General features: G+C 43.8%; 1 pseudogene; it reads left to right on the top strand.

Moving 5' to 3' along the window:
* The first annotated feature begins 236 nt into the window (after window positions 1-236).
* On the top strand, window positions 237-11,769 carry LOC134207493 (glutamine-dependent NAD(+) synthetase-like; annotated as a pseudogene).
* The last annotated feature ends 1,577 nt before the right edge of the window (window positions 11,770-13,346 follow it).

Raw genomic sequence — 13,346 nt, 5'->3', positions numbered from 1 at the left:
AGATACACCCGATTCTTTTTTTACACGGGGGATGCGTTCCGTGTAAAAAAAGTTTTCAGTTCAAAATCTGAAAATCCGCGTAAAAAAAGTTTTTCTCGACGAATCATGCAAAATGGAGCAACTTTGCAAAAATTTTGTATGGGATTTTTTTTACACGGCCGTGTAAAAAATGGGATCATTAAAAACGACTACGCCAGTAGGATTCGGCGGCAGCTGCAAGGGGGGCCCCTATAGCAATGAGTTTTGACAATCAAAAATCGTTAGAGATGGAGGTGGTGGACCCCTTTGCCAAAGGGGGTCTAGCGAGGTCCCCTACTAGAGAGGGGGAGAACGGAGTGACGGTTGCTGCAACTGGCAGCACCGAAGACTCTCCAGTGGTGGTAGGGAGTAGCCCTGTCTGCACGCCCGATGAGCCACTACCAGGGATACGGGTGGTGGCCGAGAAACTCGATAGCATTATCGAGTTCATAAGCGGTAAGCAGAACACCAACAAGGAACTTAAACAGAGCCTGTTGGTGCTTCGGCAAGCTGTTCGAGTCGCAAGACAAGAACAGGACGCTTTCATTTGGCGTGTAGCGGGAACAGAGAAGGTAGCCAAAAGTACCCAGACTAAGGCCCTCGCCTCCCCTACCGGTGTTACTACGGCCAAAGAGGCGACCGCCCTAGCAGCATACATGTTCCGCATAGGTTACTGCAACTCTTAAGTGAACAGATATCGTCACTCAAGTTGCTGCAACCATTTTTGTCTGACTTGTGCTGCTCGGTCGACTCCGGCCTTACGGCCAGCGAGGGCAAGAAAACACCCAACTTGCAGCGACCCAGACGTGCAACGATAAAGGCCAAACGTTGTTTAGACTGTGCACCGGAGCCCGAAAGGCTTGTGCCCAAGAAGCTGAAAATGAAGATGGCCCCAGCCAGCCATTTGTATCCGCACAAAGGGATGAAAATCCCTGGCAGCTGGTCAGTAGGGAGCGGAAGTCGAACACCCCTCGACCTGCAAAGAAGGTGAAGGACAGAGGCAAGGCCTTGTTGGTGAAAACCGACAAGGACAAGTACGCCGATGTCCTCAAATCGCTGCCCGATAGCCTGTCGGCTCTGGGTCAGGATGTGCGCAGCGTCAGACGTACCAAGAACGGTGAAATGATCTTGGCACTGGTCTGGCGCGCAATCCAGCGGGGCAGCGTACAAAAAGCTGACCCTGAAGGTCTTGGGCGACGGCGCTCAGGTCAGGTCGTTGGGTGCGGAAGTGATCCTCCAGTGTAAGCAACTGGATGAGGTCACGACCGCTGAAGACGTCGTCTCTGCCGTCAAAGAGCAGTGCGGCACAGAGGTTGAGCGGTCCTCTGTACGCCTAAGAGGGGGACTCTTCGTCACGCAGGTAGCCTATTATAGACTACCGGTGATGGAAGCCAAAAATGTCACTGAGAAATGGAAGCTGAAAATCGGCTGGTCAGTATACCCAGTAAGCGTGCTCCAGCCGCCTTCAGTGGACTGGTGCTACCGGTGCTTTGAGTCCGGGCACAAGTCTTATGGCTGCAAGGGCCCAGACCGAAGCAAGCTGTGCCGCCACTTTGGCGAGGAGGGACACAAGGCACCAGTAAGAAGCAGACCCGGAACCATGTTATGGGCGAACCTGCGTGTCCCTTCGGATATTCATTCATTTACTTAGTCTACATCTAAAGCTCGTGGTTCATTCTTCGCCGCCACACACCGTCTTCTTGCACACCGCCAAAGAAAGAACTTCCGGAGGAAATCCAGAAGGAACTTCCGGAGGAAATTCAGAATGCATCTCCAGAAGAACTCCAGAAGGAACCTTCCGAAGGAATTCCTGGAGGAACTTCCGAAGGAATTCCTGGAGGAACTTCCGGAGGAACTTCCGGAGGAATTCCTGGAGGAACTTCCGGAGGAATTCCTGGAGGAACTTCCGGAGGAATTCCTGGAGGAACTTCCGGAGGAATTCCTGGAGGAACTTCCGGAGGAATTCCTGGAGGAACTTCCGAAGGAATTCCTGGAGGAACTTCCGAAGGAATTCCTGGAGGAACTTTCTTAGGAACTCCTGGAAGAATTCCCGTAGAAACTTCCGAAGGAATGCAGGGGAGACTTCCGGAGGAATTCCTGATAAGTTCCTGATGAGTTTCTGTAGAAAAATTAAGAAGAATGCACGGAGGAATTCCTGGAGGAAGATTTGGAGGAATATCCGGAAAAATTCCTAGAGGAATATCCGGAGGAATTCTTGGAGGAATATTTGGAAGAATTCCTCCGAAAACACTTCCAGGAATTCTCCAGGTTCCTTCTGGAGTTCTTCTGGAGATGCATTCTGAATTTCCTCCGGAAGTTCCTTCTGGATTTCCTCCGGAAGTTCTTTCTGGAATTCCTCCGGAAGTTTCTAATGGAATTCCTCCGGAAGTTCCTTCTGGAATTTCCCCGGAAACTCCTACTGGAATTCCGCCGGAAGTTTTTTCCAGAATTTATCCGGAAGTTTATTTTAAAATTCTTGGGGAAGTTCATTTCGGAATTCCTCCGAAAATTTCTTCTGGAATTCCTCAGTAGGTTCCTTCTGAAATTCCTCCGGAAGTTAGTTTTTGGAAAGCTTTGGAAGTTATTTCTGGAATATCTTTGGAAGTTCTTTCTGGAAAGTTCCTCTTGGAACTCCTCCAAAAGTTCTTTCTAGAACTCCTCCGGAATAGAACATCTGGTTTGGGTATAACTGAAACGAAATTTGTAAGTGTCGTGTCTACGGGCATGTATTAACATGACTGTATGATATCATGTTTCTATCGAGCGCAGTTGACCTTGTAGGCCGATTGATTCCAGAACATTTTGGGTATCTGGTACATCTGATATTGGTATAACTGAGTTCCAAATCGTATGCATGGGCTCTACTGATTTGTATGGACATCTTATTGCTGTCGGATTTGTACCGAGCGCAGTTGACCTGGTAGACCAATTGATCCAAACTCCAGAACAGTTTGGATAACCTAGAACATCTGGTATGGGTATAACTGTGCTGTAAATCATATGCGTGGGCTCTAAGGACTCTAAGGACATGATTAGTCGATTTCAGATAGCTATCGAGCTCAGTTGACTTGGTAGACCAATTGATTCAAACTCCTAAACAGTTTGGAGATCCTAGAACGGCTCCACCCCACTACCCCGAATGCCAGTACCCCGAATGCCATTACCCCGAAGGTCACTACCCCATAATGGGACAGTACCCAGAAAACCATCACCCCGAATGGGACACTACCCCGAAATCGATTACCCCGAAAGGCAATTACCCTGAAAACATTTAGAATCTATAGTATTCTATTACTATGTTTAACACCAACAGATATCGATGAATTGCAACAGTTTTTACCCAAACAGTTTAACCAACAGTTTTGATTTTTCTTCTAATTAGCTTTAACTGTCATTCCTGTCATTATGACCTGGAAAAGTACTATTCTACAAAAGGGAGTAAGAGACCCTTTTTTCCAACAGAACGCGTTTTCCCGGTATAAGGCGAACAGAGGAGATGATGCCTTGTTTAAATGAACGAGTTTGCCCGGTATAAGGCATACAGGGTAAATATGACTTTTTTTTAATAAACGCGTTTGCCCGGTATAAGGCAGGGTTGTATGTCAATGCCCAGAATACCAATCCCCAGAATCAGTTCCCCAGAATGGTATTTCCCAGAATTCCATTTCCCAGAACGACCAATTCTCCAGAATGATATTCCCCAGAATGCACCATTTCCCGGAAAAGAAATCCCCAGAATGACCCATTCCCCAGAAAAAAAAAAATCCCGAATGACCCATTCCCCAGAAACCAAAAACCCAGAATGACCCGTTCCCCAGAAAAAGGTATCAGTCTAAGAAACTATGTTTTTCGCTGTCATTTCTATAAATTAAAAATACTAGATACTATATTTCTATGCAAAAATACTTATATTGAAGTACGCATTTGCCCGGAATAAGGCAAAACGAATCCAGGTAGAAGAAAAGGAAAATAATATCAAATTTTACTATTAATATATTAATAACTGAATAGCAAAATCTGATATTAGTTTGTTTGATATAGTTGATAAAATAGCAAAAATAATAACAGACATTGCACTAGCAAATAACTCATAAATAACTCATTTTGCTATTATAATAACAAACAAAAGATATTTTAGTTACTAGATAAAGATTGTCGCTGTCGTCGCTGTCCGGAACATCTTTTGCTGGCGAGGATAGGGGAGCTAAATGTCAAAGAAGGAAAATCCATACGATTTGACAGGTATGTACCACACATGTTTCGGACAGCAGAACAAAGGGAACAGTAGCGACAAACTTTATCTAGTAACTAAAATATCTTTTTAACAAACCAATAGCAAAATATTTGAAGAAAAGAAAATATCAAAATCAGTTATTATTGATATGTTGAAGATGCAAATGATAAATGAATAACAAACTTTGCTATGATTGCAAAATGTGTTCTTCATTTGTTGTTGCGCTCTTTCTTACAATAACATAAAAACAACTAATTTTACTATTATAACAAAACTTGTTGTTGGGATGTTATTTTATGTTATTTATGAATAACATAAGAATAACTAAATATGTTATCATAGCAAAATTTGTTATTATTATGTTATTTGTTTGTTATTCACCTCTTCCCGGGATATAATCCATTATACTCGTTGTTCATATTGGGGGAAGCCCATATGGCATAATGCCGTTCGGCATAATGACCATTTGGCATAATCGTTGAAAACAATATGAAATGCAATGGGTCGTAAGAATATATGATTTCCATTTTTAGAAGTATGTATTTACCTGGAATAAGACAAAAGAGTAGATGACTCCTTTTTTAAAAGTATGCGTTTGCCCGGAAAAAGGCAAACGAATAGATAACTACCCGAGCAAAGCCTGACATCATAATGAGAGCAAAAAGAAAACATATTTTGATATCGACATCAAATTGAAATCATAAACTTAATCATAAACATAAACATCATATCATAAACATAAACAATACATCATAAACATAAACTTTGATATTCATGATTGATAACTTATTTAGGTATCAATTTGATGTTGATTTCTGAATAATATGAACTGATATTAAACTGATTACTTATTTCGTTATCCAAAACCAATATCAATATCAGTTTTCGATTTGCTCTCATCGACAGCAGAAATAGTTTTCAATTTGATGTCACAGTAAGATTTTTCTGCTATACATTTTGTTATTTTAACCGTTAAAACGACCAAAAGGATATCATGCTGAGTTATCAAAATTAGGCGATTTCACAACAACAAAATTAGTTATCGATTTGCTCTCCATCTTTGCTCGGATACTTCTTCAAAAGTATGCATTTGCTCGGAAAAAGTAAAAAAGTAAATCACTCATTATTTTAAAGTACGCGTTTGCCTGGGATAATGCAAAAGAGTAGATGACTCCTTCTTTAAAAGTACGCATTTGCCCGGGATAATGCAAAATATCAGATGACTTCTTCTTTAAAAGTATGCGTTTGCCCAGAAAAAGGCAAACGAGTAGATAACTACTTCTTCAAACGTACGCATTTGCCAGGAAAAAGGCAGAAGAGTAAAAGACTCCTTCTTTAAAAGTACGCATTTGCCCGGGATGAAGCAAAAGAGTAGATGACTCCTTCTTTAAAAGTATGCATTTGCCCGGAATAAGGCAAAAGAGTACATGACTCCTTCTTTAAAAATACGCATTTGCCCGGGATGAAGCAATTACGAAGTATTTAGACTAAGCTAGGAAATGGTGCATTCTGGGGATTAGGACATTCTGGGGAATGTCTTTCGGGGGATGGAGGCATTCTGGGAAATGTCTTTCGGGGGATATGGGCCTTCTAGGGAATGTCTTTCTGGGGATTGTGGTATTCTGGGGAATGGTTTTCTGGGGAGTAGTGCATTCAGGGGAATTAATTTCTGGGGAATCACTTTCTGGGCAATGGGTTTCTGGGGTATGACATACAATCTAAGGCAGACAGAGGAGATGATGCCTTCTTTAAATGGACGCGTTTGCCCAGTATAAGGCACACCGAGGAAATAATGTCTTGTTTAAATGAACGCGTTTGTCCGGTATGAAGCAGACAGAGGAGATGATGCCTTCTTTAAATAGACGCGTTTGCCCGGTATAAGGCAGACAGAGGAGATGATGCCTTCTTTAAATGGACGGGTTACTTTTTAAAAGTAACGTCTTCTCGTTAGAAGGCGAAACGAGCCGCAACTTCCCGAAGATAAACAAGATCTCCTCTTCTCTCACTCTCATACACAAACCCTCTTACTCACTCACTTCCTCTGTCTCACTAATTATTACTCATTCACCCACTCTCATTCATTCACCCACTCTTACTCACTTAACCACTCTTACTCACTCATCCACTTTTACTCACTCATTTACTTTCAATTATTCGCTCTCTCTCTTCATCGTTCACTCTTACTCACTCATTCTTACTCGTTTACTCTTACTCGCTCGCTCACTAAGTCTTACTCGCTCACTCACACACTCACTCTTACTCACTCACTTCATCACTCACTCACTCTTACTCACCCATTAACCCCCGTCGATCTGAGATTTAGACCACGCTTCATCCAGAATCCGTTGCTTTTACTACACCAAGGAACAACTTCTACCTTGTTGCCCTAGTAGCCATGCTGACGTGGACCGCAATTGCCTCCAACTCTCTGCATTGTGCATGAAAACGTGCTGCATAATCTCCCCCTGCCATTCAGGAATCTTGAAGAGTGCCATACGAAGTGGAACGGGATCTTACGGAGTAAGAATACTTAGTTCCATACTGCTTTGAAACCAGGCATTGCATTTTACCCCATCATTCGATCTTCTGAGCAAAGATACTGATGATATCCAGGGATATCGATCTTAGTTATCTATCTGCTCAGTAAACAAAGTGCAATGTTCGCCATGGAGAAATATTTTTTCACTGTTTTTGTTGTAGCAACGCCCTCGCAACGTGAACATACCTCGAAACACGCTGGCTATCTGGATCATCATTATTGAATGCTCAAATGATAATATCTTTCCAGAGTGCTCTTTGATTGGGGATAATATCTTTGCATAAGCAAAGATAATATCCTGTGCTCAGATGATATTGCAATGCCTGATTGAAATAGTTTCAGTTCCAATTATTGTCCATTCATATGAATTATGAATAAACTGTTATTGAGTAACATTTTTTTCTTTGAAATGAAGTACAAACTTGAAATAATGACTAATTCGGGGTACTGGCTCATTCGGGGTAGTGTCCCATTAGGGGTAATGGCATTCGGGGTAGTGACTCATTCGGGGTTGTGGCGTTCGGGGTAGTGGCCTTCGGGGTAATGGCATTATGGGTAATGGAATTATGGGTAGTGTCGTAGAGTCCCTAGAACATCTGATTTGGGTAAAACTAGGTAGAATATCATTCCCCTGGCCACTATTGACCTACATGGACATGACGGGTTTCTATTGGCGCGGGTTTCCGTAGTTTTCATTGTCAATATTTGCATATAATCTTTCATTACTATAGAGGTCATTTTGGAGTCGCTAGGGATGTACAGAAGAAACATTTTGTTGACGTGCCTGCCAGCACCATAAATGAGACCTTACTGGCGTCAGCCTCAATGCGCTACCTCGTGTGTAGCTCATTTAGCCGTCTGGTCGCGTCAACTAGTGTTGACTGACCATCGTTTCAAGTGGGTACCGCGCGGAGGCGAACTACACTGCCCATGAAACGGCACCATCTGGAGCAACGACATGGAAGAAGGCCACTACACGATCCTGAGCCCGGATTCCCCCACTCGACTGAGTCGGTCCGGCGTCCATTCGACAATCGACTTGTACATCACCAACATGAACGAATATATTTCCCAGCCTGTCGTCTACCAGGAGCTCAGCTCGGATCACTATCCCGTGGTGGTGGTCCTCGGTTAATCGGCATCATCAGTTCCGAAGAAAATATCGCCGAGTAAACTAGCAGCGTTTTCGACAGTGTGTTGACTCGAACGTCTGTGAGCCTATGAGGCGCGACCGGAAACGCCTAGAACAATCGATCAACAGCTGAGTTTCATTGAGGAGGCGATCTCGGTGGCCCGGGAGCAACATGTACCAACGACGCGGCACTTAAGCAACACCCTAACCATTGATACACTCACCAAATATTTGCTCCGTTTGCGAAATGTCACTCGCAGGCAGTACCAACGTAATGGGCTGCCTGCGCTTAATACGCGTTGTAATCGCTTGCCAAAAATCATCCAGGCCAGAATGGTGGACCTTAGAAATAGTGCTATCTCTAATAAGATCCGCGCTTTCTTAGTCAGTGCTAAGCCTAAGTGCTAAGACTCGACCCATTCCACATTTGATTCCGTTTGACAACAATGGCTCTACGGATCGCTTGATATCTCCTGCATAGAAGGTCGCCGAAATCTTCGAGCACATATCGCTGATATCGCTCAGTTACTTTCCATCGTCCTGGGAGTCAGCGAAAGTCATCCCCATCCGGAAGCCTGGGAAGGATCCTTCCTCCCCCAAAAGTTATCGTCCCATCAGCCTTCTCTCAGGATTATCCAAGCGATTCACCACCGGTTACTTGAGTCTGTTTGAAATCTCAACATCTTGCTCGAGGAACAGTTTGGTTTTCGACGTTCACTAACTAACCCGAGTTACCAACCTCCTCAGACGGAATAAGTTTGTCTCAAAAACCTTCGCCATAGCCTTACTTGATGCCGAGAAGGGATTTGACAATGTATGGCATGATGGCCTGGTGTACAATCTACAACGCTACAATCTTCCCAGCTACCTGCAGAAAATCATCAACAACAAATCATCTGTCGGCCAGGATATTCCGGGTTTCATACAGCGGAGCGAGTTCCAATACGCACGAGATTAGCGTAGGCGTCCTCCAGGGCAGTATCCTCGGGTCCCTGCTGTTAAATCTGTTCATCTCCGACAAACCAGAACCTCCAGAAGGCGGCATTCTGTCTTTGTTCGCAGATGACACCTCTCTCGTCTACAAATGTAGAGTATAAAGAGCACTAGTGGCAAAACTCCAGAGAGGCCTGAATGCCCTGACAGAGTACCTTACCAGCTGGAAGATCTGTATCAACGCGGCGAAGACGCAGGTCATCACCTTCCCAATAAACATCTTCAAAACTTGTTCCGTTTGTGGACTGTAAAATCATCCTCAATGGCACGAAAGTGGAATGGGCCACTGAATCCGACTACTTTTGCTTGAATCTCGACAGCAAGCTTATTTTCTGACAACAGGTTGACAAGACGGTGACAAAGTGTTTGTCGAAACTACTGTACATCTACAAGCAAATCATCCTCCCTGTGATCGATTACGGCATCCAATATGGGAAAGCTGCCCAAAAATCTGCCATCTAAAACTACAACAGGTTCAAAACAAATTCCTGAGGATGATCTTGAAAACAGGATAAGAACACCTGAGGTCCATCGTCTGGCCGGGGTGAAAACACTTCACTAGCGCTTTGGTGAATGTGAGGAAAGGTTTAAGGTCTGCTGCTTGGCCTCCCCAACTAAATTATCCAATTTTTTAGTGTATACAGTAGCTATGTTATCAAACTATTCGTTTCAAGTTTTATTTGAAAACAAACCAATGCCCTAATAGCTTCGATTGTAGTATTTTGCGATGCATTTGTTTTTAACTTAAATTAAATTAAACTTATGCAATGATGAAGGACCTTAGGTCAACCACTTGAGATGTAAATAAAATATGTACAACACACACTGTAATCAATTGTTACATAATTTCAACCCTGTTGTGCTTCGTTCAGTTACGTATTGCAGTCGGCAAGCTGGTGATGTGCGACGATGGCAACTACCGGGAGACGCGGTGGTTCTCCTCGTGGACCAAGGTTTGAATAATCGCTGAACTGTAACAATTCGATTTCAATGTTTAAAATTTCTTCATTATAGGAACGTCAAACGGGGAGTTCTACCCTCGAATGGTGTGCCACCGAGATACGCGTTCCGATTGAGACCGTCATTGCCACCAGGGATACCTGCTTGGGGTACAGATATGCGAGAGCTGTGGACGCCGTAGTACCCATCGATATGTCCCTGTCGGGTGGAAATCAAGACAGTTCCGGAAGCTACATCAGCTGCGAAACACATAACGACGGACTTGATCAGGAATCGAGCTTCAAGGCAGGTGGAGCTTATCTGTTTAGCAATCTGCGGGGCTGCGACGGGCAGGGTTTATTTCAACGGGTGTTCAGCAATTGCTGAACGGTCATGTCGTGCAGGGAAAGCAATTTGCGCTGGAAGATTTGAGGTCACCACGGCGACAATTGATCTGGAGGACATACGGTCGTATCGGGTGGCGATGAGGTCGCGTTTTACGTGCGGCCTCGACTCCGACTATCCGGTGGTGTGACTTGCCTTATCTCATGCATGATCTAAATATACCAAAGCACACCGCTGGAGTGGGTTTACCAGGTCCGAAGAGGAGATTGCTCTGGGTCCGGCGTGTTGGCTGACTATCTTCGTCGTTCTGGGCAAGGCGGGTTCTTCTTGCCGTTGAGCGGTGGAGTCGATTCGAGCAGTACGGCAATCATCGTTCATTCGATGTGTCGTCTGGTGGTGAAGTCGTGATGCTTGGTGATATCCAGGTTCTTCACGATATCCGGAAGATCCTGGCTGATCCGACTTTACACCGGATAATCCGGCTGCCTTGTGTAATCGACTGCTGGTGACGTGCTACAGGAAGCGAGAATTCCAGCAAGGAGACCCGAGAGACGACTAAGCGGCTAACCAGATCGGGAGTTACCATTTGGAGATCAACATCGATGGTGCTGTAAGTGCCTTATTGCGATTTTAATACAGTTACGGGTATGAAGCCTTTTTCAAGACCCAAGGGGTTGCCCACGTCAGAACTTGGCGCTTCAGAATTCAAGCCGGGATGGGATGGTCGCTATCTATTCGTCATTGCTTGGGTGCGAAATCGTCCTGGGGGCTGCTGGTTCTGGGGTCCGCCAATGTCGACGAAGCCTTGCGTGGTTACATGACAAAGTATGACTGTTCATCCACATCAACCCTATGGAGGCATCTCCAAGACGATCTGAAGCGATTTCTACTGTACGCGGGAAGTTCAACCTTTCCATTGTGTCGGATATCGTACTGCTCCCCTACTGCCGAGTTAGACACTTCGCGATGGTGCTCTTGCCCAGACGGATGAAGAGGACATGGGCGGACCTATAACGAGCTAAGCGAGTTTGGCCGCTACGAAGCAGAACTACTGCCCCTACCTGCCTGTAAGTTGGTTTCGATGTGGAAGGACAGCCGTACCGCGGAAATCTCCGACAAAGTCAAGCACTTCTTCCGCTGTTACGCCATCAACCGCCACAAGATGACGGTGCTCACGCCTTCTTACCATGCCAATCGTACAGCCCAGATGACAACCGGTTCGATCATCGCCCGTTCCTGTACCGCGCGCTGGGCCGTTCAAGTGCTCGACGAAGAGTTGGAGCGGATCACGGGTCCTCCACGGCCCCGCCGTCCTCCGGAGACGACATCGGTTCCGCAGAGTGACATTCGCGACGGTGGTCGAGCGACCACCGACTGGAGAAGCGCTCATCGCCGTTGTTTTCTCCGAAAGGTAACCACCGGAATGAGTAGCGGGAGTGCCCACCAACTGAACCTCGTCCAGCACGGGCACGAGACGCTCAAGTTGACCAGATCGCACAGCAGCGGGCTACTCGAAGATGCACTCGAGTGTGATGGGCAAGATCAGATCGGACCGGGGTGCCAGTTTAACTTTTGGAGGTGCTAGACCGGGAAGCTTCCAGGAGGGTCGTCAAAAGGTATCTATGGATTGTGTTATGGTCATAAATCCAGCAATGAGAATTTCGAACGCAAGTACAGCGTTTGATATGATGATGTTTGACAAAAAATCTTAGAAATCTACCATTTTAAATAAGGCCATTCATTTTATTTTCACTTTATAAACCTTCTTTCTTTTATTTCTAAGTCTATTTTTTAATTTCTAATGACATTTTTTTATTTCGGCGAAAACCTTTTCTTTGAAGGTTTATTATTTTATGGAAATATTCTATACGAGCTAGAACCAAGCCGTGACATGCCTTTTGCGACGTTTCTGTAGACACATCAGTAGACTAAATCAATACCACGATAGGGCCATAGTAGTAGTAAGGCAACATAACATAGAAGAACCATGATGCTTTAGTAAAACGATAGCGATTCATACTTATTAAACATATAGCGCCTTCTCGATAGTGTTACTTTCCGTAGTTGTGCTTAAAAACTTTACGCGAAAAATATATTTGATATTACCTACTACCAAAAACAATTACGAATACAATAAATTGAAATCTTTCAATCACTGCGCACTTTCATCGTCAAAGTGGAAAGCGGTAGAAGAACTTTTGGATCATAACCATATTCCTCTAAACTTTTAGAATGTCAACTGTTAGGATACGTGAATAAGGAACAAAAAAATCAATTAATGATAGAATTTCACACAAAAAACTACGAAAAACACGAACAAGCAAACCAGCAGAGCAGACCTCAATAAAGTAATTTTAGCACCACACAATTTAGAGTTATTAAAATATTAAACGATTAAATGAGCCGATGCCAGTGTCGACGCAACGTTGGCTGTGGCGGATTTTTGCTAGTGATTTCTAGGAACAAGTAGCATTCGATTTGATAGGAAAAAACAGAAACAATTATAAACGATAGTTAATCTAGCTATAAGTGCGAACACTGAGATTTACGAGCACCATGTTGGCAAAACTCGGCGGGGGTTTGTAGTGGAAAGAATTTCCATTAATACAATTTTAGAAATTTATAATGATTTATTATGTTGATAGCATTGAAAGAATATTCAATATCGTTTCAAAATATATAACTCTAATTTGAATAAGATTCTTGGAAACAGATCTTCAGTAAGACAGGTTTTCATTGTAATGGTAAAAAATTGTGTAATAAATAAAAAAAACAGGAAAGGAGGATCATCGACTTTATTGATTATCTGTCGTAAGAAAACTATGCAATATACGATTCTCCACCCCCTGTATAGAGGAAGGGAGGGGGAGTTGAACGCGCATCACCAAGCCGGGGTGATTCTAGATATAGTCCCAGGTAACCGCCCTACTAAACGATGAATCATTGAGGTGAAAGGGACAAACGCGCTTGCAAAACAGGAGGTTTCAAAAATTCTGTGATGAAATTCAAGAGCTGTGAAATTTAAAAATGTATGGGCCTAATTTTCATTTTCCGTGAAGAAATTAGAATTATTTTAGAGTGAATCATTCATTGTATTCAGTTAGTTGAGGAGAAATACTAAACTTCAAATATTTAACTCTTCTAAG

This window comes from Armigeres subalbatus, chromosome 1, assembly GCF_024139115.2.
Source record: "Armigeres subalbatus isolate Guangzhou_Male chromosome 1, GZ_Asu_2, whole genome shotgun sequence".
Classification (NCBI taxonomy): Eukaryota; Metazoa; Arthropoda; class Insecta; order Diptera; family Culicidae; genus Armigeres; species Armigeres subalbatus.
The sequence above is the reverse complement of the archived record's forward strand: the minus strand, read 5'-3'. Positions and strand labels throughout refer to the sequence as shown.